Below are 20,293 nucleotides of genomic sequence, written 5' to 3'. Positions count from 1 at the left end.
TTTAATATTTCCAGTAACCAATTAGAAAGACCAAATTGACAGCAGTGTGAGCAGCTTCTTAGCCTCAGTACTTTTGACAAGAAAGACAGGGTAGATATCAGTGTGCATAGCCTTTTCTTACTATGGCACACAAAGTATGTCTATTGTTACATCACATAGATAGGGTTGACAACAGTGTGATCAGTCTCTTATACTTCAGCATTCCTGCCTGCTATTTCAAGTATTGCATAAGAATGGCAGGGTGGACATCTGTGTTATCAGCTTCTTCTCACCTCACAATTCCAGTAGTTTCAGTATTGAATCAGAAACTAAGTACATGTGGGGGTTGCCTGGTTGCTAGGGAATCCCCACATGTACTTATGCTGGCTAACAGATGTAAATCATTCAGCTGCGGCAATAAAAACTAAATTTCCGAGCACTAAAAAATACTCGGAGGACCCCCGAGCGTGCTCGGAAAATCTTGAGTAACGAGTATATTCGCTCATTACTAATAATGACATTTGCTATTTATTTTTTCTTATTCCAGGAGAGCCTCTTAAATTTAGTTAATCAACAATAGGTAGAAAGAAAGTAAAGTTTAAAATATAGACTGTTAGACATGTCTTTATTATTTATTTGAAAAGAATGTCTCAGCAGTCTTGGGGTGCAAAGGTTTTCTGCTATACATGAATTTAACTTTCATGCCTCCTACCACTTGTATTGTTAAAGCTGCTTGTTAAATCTGGAGATGTTATGACCATTGCCTGTCTGCAGCATAATAAATGAGACCTATCTTGTCGTGCATGCATTTATAAAAGCCCTGGTAACTTACTCTTGAGATGTTTCTGGAGCCTCCTTATCTGCTCAAGTTTGCAAAAGAATAACCTTGTGCAGTCTTGAGAAGCAAATTCTGAGTAAATCAGAAATTACTTTTTTCTATCTGAAGCAAAGTGATTTAGAGCTTCTTAATTGATGTTGAATTGTATATTCAATTTTAAGCTCTTTATTGTGTAAAGCACTATATAGTATTGAAATTTCCTAATGAAAATGTATCCTTATCTCTGCAGTAATGTATCTTATAAGAAATTCCTTAAGGTAGATGTTAAGCTTTCATTATTAAATCTTTTAGGTTCATAATGCGAAACCAAATAAAGATGAGCAAATTGATCTTTGTTCAGTGGCAATGTCAGTGGTTGGTGATAGCAGGATTGGAGCCTTGCCAGGGCCGGCATCAGCACCCGGCACAGCGGGCAAATGCCGGGGCCCTGGGGAGAGAGGGGGGCCCACTCAGGCTGTCATAGATACAGCTGGGAGAGCAGGAGATAACATGCTCTCTCCGCCTTCCAAGTCACTGCTGGCTGCGTTCTCTTAACCCCTATGTGCCAGCTCTGACACAAGCATCTTATCACTCAGTGAGTGCAGCCAGGCAGGCACACATAGGGGTTAAGAGAAGGCAGCCAGTGTGACATTGTTTGTGGGCTGAGAGAGCACGTTCTCTGCTCTGCTCTCCGCCCCTGGCTGGCTGCTGTGCTGCTGAAGTTATGAGGCAGATTCAGGAGGAGCTCCTAGTCCTACCAGTGCATGAGTGAGTGGCGCTGCTATATACTATGTGGGCTGCGCTGCTATATACTACGTGGGCTGTGCTGCTATATACTACGTGGGCTGCTATATACTACGTGGGCTGTGCTATATACTACATGGGCTGCTATATGCTACGTGGGCTGCTATATACTACATGGGCTGCTATATACTACATGGGCAGTGTTATATACTACATGGCTGTGTTTATATGCGATCATGAATCGGGGTATGTGTTAAAGGGGGGGCCCACTGAGACTCTTTTGCCCGGGGCCCTCAAAAACCTGGAGCCGGCCCTGAGCCTTGCGAACAGCTTCGTACATTACCTCAACACTTTTTCTGAGTTGTAATTAATTTTTTGAAATATATGTTTTAAAACTGGAATTTCAGTGTGAGAAGCACCATAAAATCATAATTTGGGCATTTCCATCTTGAGTTTAGTTAATCAGGCCATGTTGTAATCATGTTGACTGTGGCTTGATTGACATGACATTCGAAATCTTGCTGGAATATACTGAGTTGGCATGGTAGGCCTGCACAGAAAAGTGAGATGTACCTGCCTCAGCTTCATCAATGCACTCACCATTCACCGAATCACCATTGCTAAATTTAGCTTACACACTGTATGCTGATGAAACCAAGGCAAATGCACATTGCTTTGCAGTGTATGCCTGCTTTGTAATGATGAGCAAGTATGCTCAGTAGGGTTGAGCGACTTTTAGTTTTTTAGGGTCGAGTAGGGTTTCGCGAAACCCGACTATCTCAAAAATCGAGTCGAGTGGAATCGGCCGATTATCGCGAAAAGTCGGGGATCAACCAAAACACGAAACCCAATGCAAGTCAATGGGGGAGCATAGTCGGCAGTGAGTGGAGGCCAGGAAAACACCTACAGTGCCCATTTTAATGGCAAAAATACCCATTCTTGTTACTGAAGCTTGTCAATCTTAATTTACCTTATAATAATAGTAAGGCATTGGAAATTGGGGGGTAATTTGGCTAAAGTTGTGGGGGGTAGGGCTGGTTTAAGGATTTAGTGGGCTGTTGTGAATTCTGCTTTTGGGCTCCCTCCGGTGGTTGTAGGTGGTAATGCAGTTGTCCCTGGGCTGCAGTCTTGGACAGGTGTTTCTGCTGATTGTAATTCTGACTGGGGTATTTAGGTTTACAGGACTCATTAGTCCTTGCCAGTTGTCAATGTTTCCTGGGAAGTGTTTGATCTCTGTCTGGCTTCTCCTGCTTAGCTGCCAATTCAGCAAAGATAAGTGTCTGCTTCTTTTTCTATGGCACACTGCGTGCTTGTTTTTTGATTGTATTCCTGCTCTGAGTGTAGGAGTCTCTGGAGTTGCAGATATACGTTCCACGTCTTTAGTTAGATGGTGGGATTTTTTGTATAATCTGCTGTGGATATTTTTGGAAGGGTTTTAATACTGACCGCATAGAACTCTGTCCTATCCTTTCCTATTTTAGCTAGAGTTGCCTCTTGTGCTAAATCCTGTTTTCTGCCTGTGTTTGTCTTTCCTCTCCTACTCACAGTCAATATTTGTGGGGGGCTGCCTATCCTTTGGGGTTCTGCTGAGGCAAGGTAGTATTCCTATTTTCATCTATAGGGGTATTTAGTCCTCCGGCTGTGACGAGGTGTCTAGGGTTTGTTAGGTACACCCCACGGCTACTTCTAGTTGCGGTGTTAAGATCAGGATTTGCGGTCAGTATAGTTACCACTTACTCCAGTGAAAGTTTTCATGCTGCTCCAAGGTCACCAGATCATAACATTGGGCCCAGTAAATCTGGACCACGTCATGGCAGTGGAGCAGGGAGAGGTAAGTATTTCAACTTTGCAAGTGCTGTGATCCTGAGCAAGCAGGGGGGGGCCCACTCGTTGGCATTGGCACTGGCACAGGGCCCCTCAAAGTACGGCGGTGTGTTTGCACGGCAGGGGCGCCTCCCACCGGCAGCGACACTTTTGCGTACTATGAGGGGCCCTGTGCCAGTGACGTCGCCAACGAGTATTCCTCCCATCACCTGATGAAGGAACCTGCACTTTCATCTGCACCTTCCTCTTTGTCCCTGTGTAAGGTGTATGGTATGCGGGAAGGGGAACCTGACTTTCAGCAGGGTCACAATCTTGCTGTGTAGCGTGCACGGGGAATGTTGCGTTATGGGTCAATGTACCTGTAGACTCATCTATCACTGGCTGGGCAATGGGCAGGATGAGGAGGAAACACAGATATAGGCCCAAAGATTAAAGTGGGCTAAATGCAGTTCAAAATTGGTAACAGGACTAACCAGGGGGCATTGCTTTGTTCAGTGGAGTACAACTGTAATGAGAGGCTGACACAGTGTGGCCGGCGGTACAGGCCCAGGGCCCCTCATGTTACAATGGTGTGTCTGACGTTGGTTGCGCGCCACCACCGCCAGAGACACTTTATTGTACTATAAGGGACACAGTGGCAGTGCCGTCGACCAAAAACGGGCACACCCACCTCTTCAGACAAACGGGTGCTTGCACCAAGTGGCGAGACCACAGCCCCGTGGGGTGAGTTAGCCCATTTAGGGAGGTGTAAACATGTCGTATGCTGGACAAACAGCTGCTGCAAATTAAGAGATTGGAACAGTCAGTAAGACCAGTCCACAAGCAAGACCTTTTTATAGGAAAGCTAGGTGTCAGCCGGGAAAGGTGGGGCAAAATAATTCTAAATCCATGAGTGGTTCATTTTAATGAAGGTTAGATCATCAACATTTTGGGTAGCCAGACGAGTCCTTTTTTGGTCAATATTGAACCAGCAGCACTGAATACTCTTTCTGATAGCACACTAGCTGGTGGGCAAGCAAGCTCCTGCAATGCATATTCTGCCAATTCAGGCCAGGTGTCTATTTTGGATGCCCAGTAATCAAATGGGAATGATGGTTGAGGGAGAACATCAATAAGGGATGAAAAATAGTTAGTAAACATACTGGACAAATGTTGTCTCCTGTCACTTTGAATTGATGCTGCAGTACCTGTCCTGTCTGCGGTCATTGCGAAATCACTCCTCAACCTGGTCAGAAAACCCCTCTGTCCAAAGCCACTTCTGATTTGTGCAACTCTAACACCTCTGCCCTGTTGCCCCCTGCAGCTCGTGTGAGAACCATCACCGGCGCTGTTTGCTGGGAATGCCTGAATCAAACGGTCTACAAGTGTTGCTTGTTTGGTTGCTAATATTTGTTCGAGGTTCTCATGTGGCATGATATTTTGCAATTTGCCTTTATAGCGAGGATCAAGGAGGCAGGCCAACCAGTAATCATCATCGGTCATCATTTTAATAATGCGTGGGTCCCTTTTGAGGATACGTAAGGCATAATCTGCCATGTGGGCCAAAGTTCCAGTAGTCAAATCTGCGGTTGTGCTGGGTTGAGGGGCAGTTTCAGGCAAATCTACGTCACTTGTCTCCCTCAAAAAACCTGAACCCGGCCTTGCAATGCCACCAGTTTCTATTGGCCCTGGAGATGCTTCCTCATTCAAAAAATACTCATCCCCATCATCCTCCTCGTCCTCCTCCTCTTCGCCCGCTACCTCGTCCTGAAGATTGCCCTGACCAGACAATGGCTGACTGTCATCAAGGCTATCCTCTTCCTCGGCTGCAGACGCCTGCTCCTTTATGTTCGTCAAACTTTGCATCAGCAGACGCATTAGGGGGATGATCATGCCTATTATGGCATTGTCTGCACTAACCAGCCGTGTGCATTCCTCAAAACACTGAAGGACTTGACACAGGTCTTGTACCTTCGACCACTGCACACCTGACAACTCCATGTCTGCCATCCAACTGCCTGCCCGTGTATGTGTATCCTCCCACAAATACATAACAGCACGCCTCTGTTCGCACAGTCTCTGAAGCATGTGCAGTGTGGAGTTCCAACTTGTTGCAACGTCGATGAATAGGCGATGCTGGGGAAGGTTCAAAGACCGCTGATGGTTCTGCATACGGCTGGAGTGTACGGGCGAACGGCGGATATGCGTGCAAAGTCTGCGCACTTTGAGGAGCAGGTCGAGTAACCCCGGATAACTTTTCAAGAAGCACTGCACCACCAGGTTTAAGGTGTGAGCCAGGCAAGGAATGTGTTTCAGTTGGGAAAGGGCTATGGCAGCCATAAAATTCCTTCCGTTATCACTCACTACCTTGCCTGCCTCAAGATGTACAGTGCCCAGCCATGACTGAGTTTCTTGCTGCAAGAACTCGGACAGAAATTCCGCGGTGTGTCTGTTGTCGCCCAAACACTTCATTGCCAATACAGCCTGCTGACGCTTGCCACTAGCTGTCCCATAATGGGACACCTTGTGTGCAACAGTGGCAGCTGCGCATGGAATGCTCGTGCGACTGCGGTCTGTGGACGAGCTCTCGCTTCTGCAGGAGGATGAGGAGGAGGAGGAGGGGGTGCGAACGCCTACAGCCAACTGTTTCCTAGACCGTGGGCTAGGCAGAACTGTCCCAATATTGCTGTCCCCTGTGGACCCTGCATCCACCACTTTAACCCAGTGTGCTGTGATGGACACGTAACGTCCTTGGCCATGCCTACTGGTCCATGCATCTGTTGTCAGGTGCACCTTTGTACTCACAGATTGCCTGAGTGCATGGACGATGCGGTCTTTTACATGCTGGTGGAGGGCTGGGATGGCTTTTCTCGAAAAGAAGTGTCGACTGGGTAGCTCGTAGCATGGTTCAGCGTAGTCCATCAGGGCTTTGAAAGCTTCGCTTTCAACTAACCAGTAGGACATCTGTTATGATCCGGTGACCTTGGAGCCGCATGAAACTTTCTCTGAAGTAGGTGGAAACTATACTGACCGCAAATCCTGAACTGACACCGCAACTAGAAGTAGCCGTGGGGTGTGCCTAACAAATCCTAGACACCTCGACACAGCCGGAGGACTAACTACCCCTATAGATGGAAATAGGAATTCTACCTTTCCTCAGAGCAGAACCCCAAAGGATAGGCAGCCCCCCACGAATATTGACTGTGAGTAGTAGAGGAAAGACACACGCAGGCAGAAAACAGGATTTAGCAAAAGAGGCCACTCTAGCTAAATGGGGAAGGATAGGACAGAATACTAAGCGGTCAGTATTAAAACCCTTCCAAAAATATCCACAGCAGATAATACAAAAATTTCCACAATCTAACTAAAGACGTGGAACGTATATCTGCAACTCCTGAGAATCCAACAAGACTGAGAAAATACTGACACAATCTAAGCTGGACAAGAAAAAACAAATGAATAGCACAGAATTATAAAGCACACAGCATGTGTGCCCAAGAAACAAAAACCAACCACTTATCTTTAGCTGATTTAGCAGCAAGGCAGGAGGAACAAGACAGAGATCCAAATCCTCCCAAAACCATGGACAACTGGCAAGGACTAAAGAATCCTGCACACCTAAATACCCCAGTCAGAACTGCAATCAGTAGACACACCTGACCAGGACTGCAACCCAGGGACAACTGCATTACCACCTACAACCACCGGAGGGAACCCACAAGCAGAATTCACAACAGTACCCCCCCCTTGAGGAGGGGTCACCGAACCCTCACCAGAGCCCCCAGGCCGATCAGGACGAGCCAGATGAAAGGCACGGACCAAATCAGCAGCATGGACATCAGAGGCAAAAACCCAAGAATTATCTCCCTGGCCATAACCCTTCCATTTGACAAGGTACTGAAGCCTCCACCTCGAAAAACGAGAATCCAAAATCTTCTCAACCACATACTCCAACTCCCCATCAACGAACACAGGGGCCGGAGGATCAACAGAGGGAACAATGGGTACCACATATTTCCGCAATAAAGATCTATGGAAGACATTATGGATAGCAAAAGAGGCAGGAAGCGCCAATCGAAAAGACACCAGATTAATAATCTCAGAAATCCTATAAGGACCAATAAACCGAGGCTTAAACTTAGGGGAAGAAACCTTCATAGGAACAGGACGGGAAGACAACCAGACCAGATCCCCAACCCGAAGCCGGGAACCAACACACCGACGACGGTTAGCAAAACGTTGAGCCTCCTCCTGAGACAACACCAAATTGTCCACCACATGAGCCCAAATCTGCTGCAACCTGTCAACCACAGAATCCACACCAGGACAGTCAGAAGGCTCAACCTGCCCAGAAGAAAAACGAGGATGAAAACCAAAATTACAAAAGAAAGGCGAAACCAAAGTAGCTGAACTAGCCCGATTATTAAGGGCAAACTCGGCCAATGGCAAAAAGGCCACCAAATCATCCTTATCAGCAGACACAAAGCATCTCAAATAAGTCTCCAAAGTATGATTAGTTCGCTCGGTCTGGCCATTTGTCTGAGGATGAAATGCAGAAGAAAAAGACAAATCAATGCCCAGCCTAGCACAAAAGGCCTGCCAAAACCTAGAAACAAACTTGGAACCTCTGTCGGACACAATATTCTCCGGAATACCATGCAAACGAACCACATGCTGAAAAAACAACGGAACTAAATCTGAAGAGGAAGGCAATTTGGCAAAGGCACCAAATGAACCATCTTAGAGAACTGGTCACAAACAACCCAGATAACCAACATCCTCTGGGAAACCGGAAGATCAGAAATAAAATCCATAGAAATATGCATCCAGGGCCTCTCAGGGATCGGCAATGGCAAAAGCAACTCACTAGCACGGGAACAACAAGGCTTGGCCCACGCACAAGTCCCACAGGACTGCACAAAAGAACGCACATCACGTGACAAAGAAGGCCACCAAAAGGACCTACCAACCAAATCTCTGGTACCAAAAATACCAGGATGACCAGCCAACACAGAACAGTGAACCTCAGAAATCACTCTACTAGTCCATCTGTCAGGAACAAACAGTTTCCCCACTGGACAGTGGTCAGGTCTATCAGCCTGAAATTCCTGAAGAACCGTCGTAAATCAGGGAAAATGGCAAAAAGGACCACCCCTTCTTTCAGAATGCCGACCGGTTCAAGGACCTTAGGAGAATCAGGCAAAAAACTCCTAGAGAGGGCATCAGCCTTAATATTCTTAGAACCCGGAAGATACGAAACCATGAAATCAAAACGGTAAAAAAACAAGGACCAACGAGCCTGTCTAGGATTCAGCCGTTTGGCAGACTCGAGGTAAATCAGATTCTTATGATCGGTCAAGACCACAATACGGTGCTTAGCTCCCTCAAGCCAATGTCGCCACTCCTCAAATGCCCACTTCATAGCCAACAACTCCTGATTGCTGACATCATAATTGCGTTCAGCAGGTGAAAACTTACGGGAAAAGAAGGCACACGGTTTCATCAAGGTACCAACAGAATCCCTCTGAGACAAAACGGGCCCTGCCCCAATCTCAGAAGCGTCAATCTCAACCTGAAACGGAAGAGAAACATCCGGTTGGCACAACACTGGAGCAGAAGTAAATCGGCGCTTAAGCTCCTGAAAGGCAGAGACAGCCGCCGAGGACCAATTCGCCACATCAGCGCCTTTCTTCGTCAAATCGGTCAAGGGTTTAACCACGCTGGAGAAGTTAGCAATGAAACGGCGATAAAAATTTGCAAAACCCAAAAATTTCTGAAGGCTCTTCATGGATGTGGGTTGAATCCAATCATGAATGGCCTGAACCTTAACTGCATCCATCTCCATAGATGAGGGAGAAAAAATGAAGCCCAAAAAAGAAACCTTCTGCACCCCAAAGAGACACTTAGACCCCTTCACAAACAAAGCATTGTCACAAAGGATCTGAAATACCATCCTGACCTGTTCCACATGAGACTCCCAATCATCGGAAAAAATCAAAATATCGTCCAAATATACAATCAAGAACTTATCAAGATAAGTCCGGAAAATATCATGCATGAAGGACTGAAAAACAGATGGAGCATTAGAGAGCCCGAATGGCATCACAAGGTATTCAAAATGGCCTTCGGGCGTATTAAACGCAGTTTTCCATTCATCACCCTGCTTAATACGAACAAGATTATATGCCCCCCGAAGGTCAATCTTCGTAAACCAACTAGCCCCCTTAATCCTAGCAAACAAATCAGAAAGCAAAGGTAAAGGGTATTGATACTTGACCGTGATCTTATTCAAGAGGCGATAATCAATACAGGGTCTCAAGGAGCCATCCTTCTTGGCAACAAAAAAAATCCCGGTCCCAACGGTGAAGAAGATGGCCGAATATGCCCCTTCTCCAAAGACTCCTTAATATAATTCCGCATGGTGGTATGTTCAGGCACAGACAGTTTGAAAAGTCGGCCCTTAGGAAACTTACAGCCTGGAATCAAGTCAATAGCACAATCACAGTCCCTGTGCGGTGGAAGGGAACTGGACTTGGGCTCATCGAATACATCCTGAAAATCAGATAAAAACTCTGGAATTTCAGAAGAGGAAGAAAAGGAGATTGACATCAAAGGAACATCATTATGAACCTCCAGACAACCCCAACTAGTCACAGACATAGACTTCCAATCCAACACAGGATTATGTACCTGCAACCACGGAAAACCCAGCATGACAGCATCATGCAAATTATGCAACACCAGAAATCGACAATCTTCCTGATGGGCTGGCGCCATGCTCATGGTCACCTGTGTCCAAAACTGGGGCTTATTTTTAGCCAAAGGTGTAGCATCAATGCCCCTTAAAGGAATAGGGTTCTGCAAAGGCTGCAAGGGAAAACCACAATGCCTGGCAAACACAAAGTCCATTAAGTTCAAGGCGGCGCCTGAATCCACAAACGCCATAACAGAAACTGATGACAATGAGCAGATCAAGGACACAGATAACATAAATTTAGGTTGTACAGTACTGATAGTAAATGAACTAGCGGTCCTCTTTGTCCGTTTAGGGCAGACTGAAATGACATGAGAAGCGTCGCCACAATAATAACACAACCTATTCTGACGTCTGAATCCTTGTCGTTCCGTTCTAGACAGAATCCTATCACACTGTATTGGCTCAGGAATTTGCTCTGAGGACAACGCCACGGCGCGCACGGTTCTGCGCTCCCGCAAGCGCCGGTCAATCTGAATGGCCTGAGACATAGAATCACTCAGACCGAAAAGCATGGGAAACCCCACCATAACATCTTTAACAGATTTAGAAAGACCCTTTCTGAAAATTGCCACCAAAGCATCATCATTCCATTTAGTCAACACAGACCATTTTCTAAATTTCTGACAATACAATTCTGCCACCTCTTGACCCTGAGAGAGGGCCAACAAGGTCTTCTCCGCTTGATCCACAGAATTCGGTTCATCATATAATAATCCTAAAGCCTGAAAAAAGGAGTCTACATTAAGCAAAGCCGGATTCCCAGATTCCAGGGAAAATGCCCAATCCTGTGGATCGCCACGCAGCAGGGAGATGATGATTTTAACCTGCTGAATGGAATCACCGGAGGATCGAGGTCTCAGACCAAAAAACAGTTTACAGTTGTTTTTAAAACTCAAAAATTTGGACCTGTCACCAAAAAACAAATCAGGAGTAGGAATCTTCGGCTCTAAAACAGGAGTCTGAACAATATAATCAGAAATACCCTGTACACTAGCAGCAAGCTGGTCTACACGAGAAGCTAATTCCCGAACATTCATGCTAGCACAAGACTCCTCAGTCACCCAGAGAAAAAGAGGGAAGAAAAAAAAAAACACTGCAGAAAAAAATGGCTCAACACCTTTCTTCCCTTCTTTTGAGATGCATTTAACTCATTATTGGCCAGTTGCACTGTTATGATTCGGTGACCTTGGAGCCGCATGAAACTTTCTCTGAAGTAGGTGGAAACTATACTGACCGCAAATCCTGAACTGACACCGCAACTAGAAGTAGCCGTGGGGTGTGCCTAACAAATCCTAGACACCATGACACAGCCGGAGGACTCAATACCCCTATAGATGGAAATAGGAATTCTACCTTGCCTCAGAGCAGAACCCCAAAGGATAGGCAGCCCCCCACGAATATTGACTGTGAGTAGTAGAGGAAAGACACACGCAGGCAGAAAACTGGATTTAGCAAAAGAGGCCACTCTAGCTAAATAGGAAAGGATAGGACAGAATACTAAGCGGTCAGTATTAAAACCCTTCCAAAAATATCCACAGCAGATAATACAAAAATTTCCACAATCTAACTAAAGACGTGGAACGTATATCTGCAACTCCTGAGAATCCAACAAGACTGAGAAAATACTGACACAATCTAAGCTGGACAAGAAAAAACAAATGAATAGCACAGAATTATAAAGCACACAGCATGTGTGCCCAAGAAACAAAAACCAACCACTTATCTTTAGCGGATTTAGCAGCAAGGCAGGAGGAATAAGACAGAGATCCAAATCCTCCCAAAACCATGGACAACTGGCAAGGACTAAAGAATCCTGCACACCTAAATACCCTAGTCAGAACTGCAATCAGTAGACACACCAGACCAGGACTGCAACCCAGGGACAACTGCATTACCACCTACAACCACCGGAGGGAACCCACAAGCAGAATTCACAACAGACATCATCTCTAATGAGATTAGTCTAGCAATGTGGGTGTTCAAACCCTGTGTATGCGGATGCGAGCATGAGTACTTCCTTTTCCTAACGAGAGTCTCATGTAGGGTGAGCTGGACTGGAGAGCTGCAGATCGTGGAACTAGCGGGGGTGCCAGTGGACATGGCAGACTGAGAGAGGGTTGGAGATGGTATTCTTGCTGGTGCCCTACATGCAGTGTTTCCTACCACGAAACTGGTAATTCTCTGACTGCTTTGGCCTGGCGATGAAACCTGCACATTTACTGCAGGTGGTGCGGGAAATGGTGGGCTTACAGTGAGGGAAGGGATGTAGCGTTGCTGACTAGCTTCATTGGCCGAGGGTGCTACAACCTTAAGGGACGTTTGGTAGTTAGTCCAGGCTTGCAAATGCATGGTGGTTAAATGTCTACGCATGCAACTTGTATTTAGACTTTTAAGATTCTGACCTCTGCTTAAGGTAGTTGAACATTTTTGACAGATGACTTTGCGCTGATCATTTGGATGTTGTTTAAAAAAATGCCAGACTGCACTCTTTCTACTATCGGATACCTTCTTTAACCGGATGTCCAAGCTGTCCTACAACTGGTTTTGGTTTTGCCACGCGTTTTTGGCCAGATACGGGCCTGGCAGATGGAACCTGTTGCAATGTTGATGCCTTCTGCGACTCCTCCTCCTCCGCTTCAGATCTACTGCCGCCTGCACCCTGTTCCCCCAATGGCTGCCAATCGGGGTCAACAACTGGGTCATCTATGACCTCCTCTTCTATCTTGTGTGCAACTTCATCTGTGTCACCGTGTAAGCCGGTGGTATAGCATTCATGACGGGGCACCATAGTCTCATCAGGGTCTGATTCTGGATCAGTACACTGCAAGGGCAACGTTCTGGTCTGAGTCAAAGGAACAGCATAGTAATCTGGCTGTGGCTGTGCATCTGTGCACTCCATGTCCGATTCAGCTTGTAATGGGCATGGCCTGTTAACTGTTTCACTTTCTTACCCAGGAACGGTATGTGTAAAGAGCTCCATGGAGTAACCCGTTGTGTCGCCTGACGCATCCTTCTCTGTTGTTCTTGGTGAAGAAGACAAGGAAGCGACTTGTCCCTGACCGTGAACATCCACTAATGAGGCGCTGCTTTTACATTTAGCAGTTTCAGAAGAGGAGGCGAAAGAGCTAGAGGCTGAGTCAGCAAGGAAAGCCAAAACTTGTTCTTGCTGCTCCGGCTTTAAAAGCGGTTTTCCTACTCCCAGAAAAGGGAGCGTTCGAGGCCTTGTGTAGCCAGACGACGAACCTGGCTCAACAACTCGAGACTTAGGTGCTATATTGCTTTTCCCACGACCACCTGATGCTCCCACGACCACCACGACCACCACTACCATCATTACCAGCTGGCAATGACTGCCCGCCGCCACGACCTCTTCCACCAGACTTCCTCATTGTTTGAAAAACGTAACCAAACTAACGGTATTTGTTACTGTAAAACCAGTTACAAGGTGAACTCAAACTTCTGTTGGATTTATATATCCCTTTATAGGTGGGTGAGACTGCAGGGAAAATCAGGCCCAATGTATAACAGTACACAGCTTCAGTGGCAGACAGATATGCCACTAACAGGACTGACGCTGATGCAGACACTATCAATAAAAATCTCCCCCTTTTTATTTTTTCTGGGAGAATATTGAAGAAATGTGGCCCACTCTTATACAGTATATGTTCTGTGGCACAAAATTAGAGACAGATTCCACACACAGCACTGGCAATGAGGCAGAATTGCCAATCTTAATCTCCCACTATTTTTTTTTTCAGGGAGAATTTAAAAGAAATCTGGCCCAGGATTACACACTAGGTTTAATGTGGCACAAAATTTGAGACAGGTGGCACACACAGGAGTGGCACTGAAGCAGAAATGCCAATCTTAATCTCCCACTGTTTTTTTTTTTCAGGGAGAATTTAAAAAAAATCTGGCCCAGTATTACACACTAGGTTTAATGTGGCACAGAATTTGAGACAGGTGGCACACACAGGAGTGGCACTGAAGCAGAAATGCCAATCTTAATCTCCCACTGTTTTTTTTTTCAGGGAGAATTTAAAAGAAATCTGGCCCAGTATTACACACTAGGTTTAATGTGGCACAAAATTTGAGACAGGTGGCACACACAGGACTGGCACTGAAGCAGAAATGCCAATCTTAATCTCCCACTATTTTTTTTTCAGGGAGAATTTAAAAGAAATCTAGCCCAGTATTACACACTAGGCTTAATGTTGCACAAAATTTGAGACAGGTGGCACACACAGCACTGGCAATGAGGCAGAACTGCCAATCTTAATCTCCCACTATTTTTATTGTTTCAGGGAGAATTTAAATGAAATCTGGCCCAGTATTACACACTAGGTTTAATGTGGCACAAAAATTGAGACAGGTGGCACACACAGGACTGGCACTGAAGCAAAAATGCCAATCTTAATCTCCCACTATTTGTTTTTTTTTCAGGGAGAATTTAAAAGAAATCTGGTCCAGTATTACACACTAGGTTTAATGTGGCACAAAATTAGAGACAGATGCCACATACAGCACTGGCACTGAGGCAAAATTGCCAATCTTAATCTCCCACTATTTTTTTTTTTTATTTATGGGAGAATTGGCAAGAAATCAGGCCCACTGTTAGACTGTATGTTTTCTGTGCCAGAAAATGAGACACAGATGCCACACACAGGACTGCCACTGATACAGATTTGCCAATTTTAATCTGCACCTTTTTTTTTTTTTTCTTCAGGGAGACTAATGAATAAATCTGGGCCACTGTATTAGAGTTTATTTTCTGTGGCAGAAAGTGGCTTGAAGAGATATAACATAACATAACCTCTCCCTATACTCAGATCAGCAGCAGTAAGATGGCGGTCGGTGGGAACGCCCCTTTATAGCCCCTGTGACGCCGCAGAAAGCAAGCCAATCACTGCAATGCCCTTCTCTAAGATGGTGGGGACCAGGAACTATGTCATCACGCTGCCCACACTCTGCGTCCACCTTCATTGGCTGAGAAATGGTGCTTTTCGCGTCATTGAAACGCGACTTTGGCGCGAAAGTCGCGTACCACATGGTCAACCCCACACAGGGATCGGGTCGGGTTTCATGAAACCCGACTTTGCCAAAAGTCGTCGACTTATGAAAATGACCGACCCTTTTCGCTCAACCCTAATGCTCGGTGCTCGAGTTTTCTGAGACATGCTCAGGTGTCCTCCGGGTATTTTAGCATGCTCAGAGATTTAGTTTCTGTCAATGCAGCTGCATGATTTTGCAGTTGCTGAACAGCCTGAATACATGTGGAGATTCCCTAACAAACAAGCAATCCTCACATGTATTCAGGTTGTCAAGCAGTCGCAAATCATGCAGCTGTGTCAACAGAAACTAAATCTCTGAGCACGCCAAAGTACTCGGAGGACACCCAAGCAAGCTCGGGAGAACTCGAGCAACAACTATACTCACTCATCATTACTGGGAAACCAAACTCACCATGTCTTCTTATGATATAGCACACTTTATAGGATGTCAGTCAGGGCCCATGACTAGGGTTGAGCGAAACGGGTCGTTCATTTTCAAAAGTCGCCGACTTTTGGCAAAGTCGGGTTTCATGAAACCCGATCCGACCCCTGTGCGGGGTCGGCCATGCGGTACGCGACTTTCGCGCCAAAGTCGCGTTTCAATGACGCGAAAAGCGCCATTTCTCAGCCAATGAAGGTAAACGCAGAGTGAGGGCAGCGTGATGACATAGGTCCTGGTCCCCACCATCTTAGAGAAGGGCATTGCAGTGATTGGCTTGCGCTCCGCGGCATCACAGGGGCTATAAATGGGCGTTCCCGCCGACCGCCATGTTACTGCTGCTGATCTGAGCTTAGGGAGAGGTTGCTGCCGCTTCGTCAGAAGCAGGGATAGCGTTAGGCAGGGTCCATTAACCACCAAACCGCTTGTGCTGTAGCGATTTCCACTGCCCAACACCACCTTCGGTGTGCAGGGATAGTGGAAGCTACATTTTTTTTTTTTCCTCAGCGCTGTAGCTCATTGGGCTGCCCTAGAAGGCTCCCTGATAGCTGCATTGCTGTGTGTACGCCGCTGTGCAAACCAACTGCTTTTTTCAAAGCACAAATCCTCTTGTTCCTTCCTTTCTGCACAGCTATCTTGTTTGTTTGTCCACACTTTTTATTTAATTTGTGCATCAGTCCACTCCTTATTGCTGCCTGCCATACCTGGCTGAGATTACTGCAGGGAGATAGTAATTGAAGGACAGTTCCTTTTTTTTTTTTTTTTTTTTTTTTGTGGGAGATTAAGATTGGCATTTCTGCTAGAGTGCCATCCCTGTCTGTGTCATCTCTCACTCAGTGGGCCATAGAAAGCCTATTTATTTTTTTGCTTGATTTGGGTTCTAAAATCTACCTGAAAAAATCACTACATCAATCAGTGGGAGAAAAATATTGGCCTCAGGGCTTGTGTGCCACTCCTTACTCCTGTGTGTGCCATCTCTCACTCAGTGGGCCATAGAAAGCCTATTTATTTTTTTGCTTGATTTGGGTTCCAAAATCTACCTGAAAAAATCACAACATCAATCAGTGGGAGAAAAATATTGGCCTCAGGGCTTGTGTGCCACTCCTGACTCCTGTGTGTGCCATCTCTCACTCAGTGGGCCATAGAAAGCCTATTAATTTTTTTGCTTGATTTGGGTTCTAAATTCTACCAGAAAAAATCAATAAATCAATCAGTGGGAGATTAATATTGGCCTTTGGGCTTGTGTGCCAGTCCTAAGCGTGACATCTCTCTCTCTCAGATAGTGGGCCATAGAAAGCCTATTTATTATTTTTTTTATTGGGTTTATAAATTTTCCCTGGAAAAAAAAAAAAAAGTGGGAGATTAATATTGGCCTCTGGGCTTGTGTGCCAGTCCTGAGCGTGCCATCTCTCTCACAAATAGTGGGCCATAGAAAGCCTATTTATTTTTTGGGTTGATTTGGGTTCTAAATTCTACCTGAAAAAATCAATAAATCAATCAGTGGGAGATTAATATTGGCCTTTGGGCTTGTGTGCCAGTCCTAAGCATGCCATCTCTCTCTCTCAGATAGTGGGCCATAGAAAGCCTATTTATTATTTTTTTTATTGGGTTTATAAATTTTCCCTGGAAAAAAAAAAAAAAAGTGGGAGATTAATATTGGCCTCTGGGCTTGTGTGCCAGTCCTGAGCGTGCCATCTCTCTCACAAATAGTGGGCCATAGAAAGCCTATTTATTTTTTGGGTTGATTTGGGTTCTAAATTCTACCTGAAAAAATCAATAAATCAATCAGTGGGAGATAAATATTAGCCTCTGGGCTTGTGTGCCACTCCTGACTCCAGTGTGCGTCCTCTCTCACTCAGTGGGCCCTAGAAAGACTATTTTTTGTTTTATTTGTTTTCTCAATTCTCCCTGAAAAAATCATTTTATTTTATTTTGTTTCTAAATTATTCCTGAAAAAATCATTTTTTTTTTCTAAAGTCTCCCTGAAAAAAAAAAAAAAAATCAAATCAGTGGGAGATTAATATTGCCCTTCCTGCTTGTGTGCCAGTCTTGACTCCTGGGTGTGCCATCTCTCTCTCTCCAATTGTGGGCCATAGAAAGCCTATTAATTTTTTTGCTTGATTTGGGTTCCAAAATCTACCTGAAAAAATCACTAAATCAATCAGTGGGAGATAAATATTGGCCTCTGGGCTTGTGTGCCACTCCTGACTCCTGTGTGCGTCATCTCTCACTCAGTGGGCCCTAGAAAGCCTATTTTTTGTTTTATTTGTTTTCTAAATTCTCCCTGAAAAAATCATTTTATTTTATTTGGTTTCTAAATTATTCCTGAAAAAATCATTTTTTTTTTCTAAAGTCTCCCTGAAAAAAAAAAAAAAAATCAAATCAGTGGGAGATTAATATTGCCCTTCCTGCTTGTGTGCCAGTCTTGACTCCTGGGTGTGCCATCTCTCTCTCTCCAATTGTGGGCCATAGAAAGCCTATTAATTTTTTTGCTTGATTTGGGTTCCAAAATCTACCTGAAAAAATCACTAAATCAATCAGTGGGAGATAAATATTGGCCTCTGGGCTTGTGTGCCACTCCTGACTCCTGTGTGCGTCATCTCTCACTCAGTGGGCCCTAGAAAGCCTATTTTTTGTTTTATTTGTTTTCTAAATTCTCCCTGAAAAAATCATTTTATTTTATTTGGTTTCTAAATTATTCCTGAAAAAATCATTTTTTTTGTATTTTTTTTTTCTAAAGTCTCCCTGAAAAAAAAAAAAATAAATAAAATCAGTGGGAGATTAATATTGCCCTTTCTGCTTGTGTGCCAATCTTGACTCCTGGGTGTGCCATCTCTCTCTCTCCAATTGTGGGCCATAGAAAGCCTATTAATTTTTTGGCTTGATTTGGGTTCCAAAATCTACCTGAAAAAATCACTAAATCAATCAGTGGGAGATAAATATTGGCCTCTGGGCTTGTGTGCCACTCCTGACTCCTGTGTGCGTCCTCTCTCACTCAGTGGGCCCTACAAAGCCTAATTTTTTTATTTGTTTTCTAAATTCTCCCTGAAACAATCATTTTATTTTATTTTGTTTCTAAATTCTTCCTGAAAAATTCATTTTTTTGTATTTTTTTTTTCTAAAGTCTCCCTGAAAAAAAAAAAAAAATCAAATCAGTGGGAGATTAATATTGCCCTTTCTGCTTGTGTGCCAGTCTTGACTCCTGGGTGTGCCATCTCTTTCTCTCTCTCCAATTGTGGGCCATAGAAAGCCTATTTATTTTTTCGCTTGATTTGGGTTCCAAAATCTACCTGAAAAAATCACTAAATCAATCAGTGGGAGATAAATATTGGCCTCTGGGCTTGTGTGCCACTCCTGACTCCTGTGTGCGTCATCTCTCACTCAGTGGGCCCTAGAAAGCCTATTTTTTGTTTTATTTGTTTTCTAAATTCTCCCTGAAAAAATCATTTTATTTTATTTGGTTTCTAAATTATTCCTGAAAAAATCATTTTTTTTGTATTTTTTTTTCTAAAGTCTCCCTGAAAAAAAAAAAAAAATCAGTGGGAGATTAATATTGCCCTTTCTGCTTGTGTGCCAGTCTTGACTCCTGGGTGTGCCATCTCTCTCTCTCCAATTGTGGGCCATAGAAAGCCTATTAATTTTTTGGCTTGATTTGGGTTCCAAAATCTACCTGAAAAAATCACTAAATCAATCAGTGGGAGATAAATATTGGCCTCTGGGCTTGTGTGCCACTCCTGACTCCTGTGTGCGTCCTCTCTCACTCAGTGGGCCCCACAAAGCCTAATTTTTTTTTAGGCAAAAAAGAAAAGGGCACACAGCAACAAGTGACAGCAAAAAGTACAGCCAAGAAGCAACGAAGAGTGGTGGTGGTGGGAGACTCACTACTGAGAGGCACAGAAGCAGCCATCTGCAGACCGGACATAACTGCAAGAGAAGTATGCTGCCTTCCAGGTGCGATGATCAAGGATGTGACCGATAGGATACCAAAGCTCTTCAGCTCCAAGGACGTCCACCCATTTCTTCTGATACATGTTGGCACCAATGACACGGCAAGGAAGGACCTACCGACAATCTGCAAGGACTTTGAAGAGTTGGGGAAGAAAGTAAAGGAACTGGATGCACAGGTAGTTTTTTCTTCTATCCTTCCAGTAGACGGGCATGGCACCAGGAGATGGAACAGGATCCTTGATGCAAACAACTGGCTAAGACGATGGTGCAGACAACAAGGATTTGGATTCCTGGACCACGGTGTGAATTACTGGTATGATGGACTCCTCGCCAGAGACGGACTACACCTCAACAAACCTGGGAAACACACATTCGCCAGAAGACTCGCTACACTCATCAGGAGGGCGTTAAACTAGAAGAAGAGGGGACGGGAAGAAAAACATTAGACTCGAACAAAGACGACCCAGGAAAACATACTCAGAAGGGAGGTAAGAACATTTCTAAAACAATCCACAGTGAGGAGATTGGAACAAAACAAAATCCTCTAAACTGCATGCTCGCAAACGCCAGAAGCCTGACAAACAAGATGGAAGAACTAGAAGCAGAAATATCTACAGGTAACTTTGACATAGTGGGAATAACCGAGACATGGTTAGATGAAAGCTATGACTGGGCAGTTAACTTACAGGGTTACAGTCTGTTTAGAAAGGATCGTAAAAATCGGAGAGGAGGAGGGGTTTGTCTCTATGTAAAGT

At 44.8% G+C, this 20,293-nt stretch overlaps 1 protein-coding gene across 25 annotated transcripts in view; it reads right to left on the bottom strand.

Moving 5' to 3' along the window:
- The window catches only part of LOC138637428 (titin homolog), a 1,151,517-nt gene that overhangs the window by 485,823 nt on the left and 645,401 nt on the right, over window positions 1-20,293 (bottom strand). The window lies entirely within an intron of this gene.

This window comes from Ranitomeya imitator, chromosome 5 (genome assembly GCF_032444005.1).
Source record: "Ranitomeya imitator isolate aRanImi1 chromosome 5, aRanImi1.pri, whole genome shotgun sequence".
Lineage (NCBI taxonomy): Eukaryota > Metazoa > Chordata > Amphibia > Anura > Dendrobatidae > Ranitomeya > Ranitomeya imitator.
The sequence above is the reverse complement of the archived record's forward strand: the minus strand, read 5'-3'. Positions and strand labels throughout refer to the sequence as shown.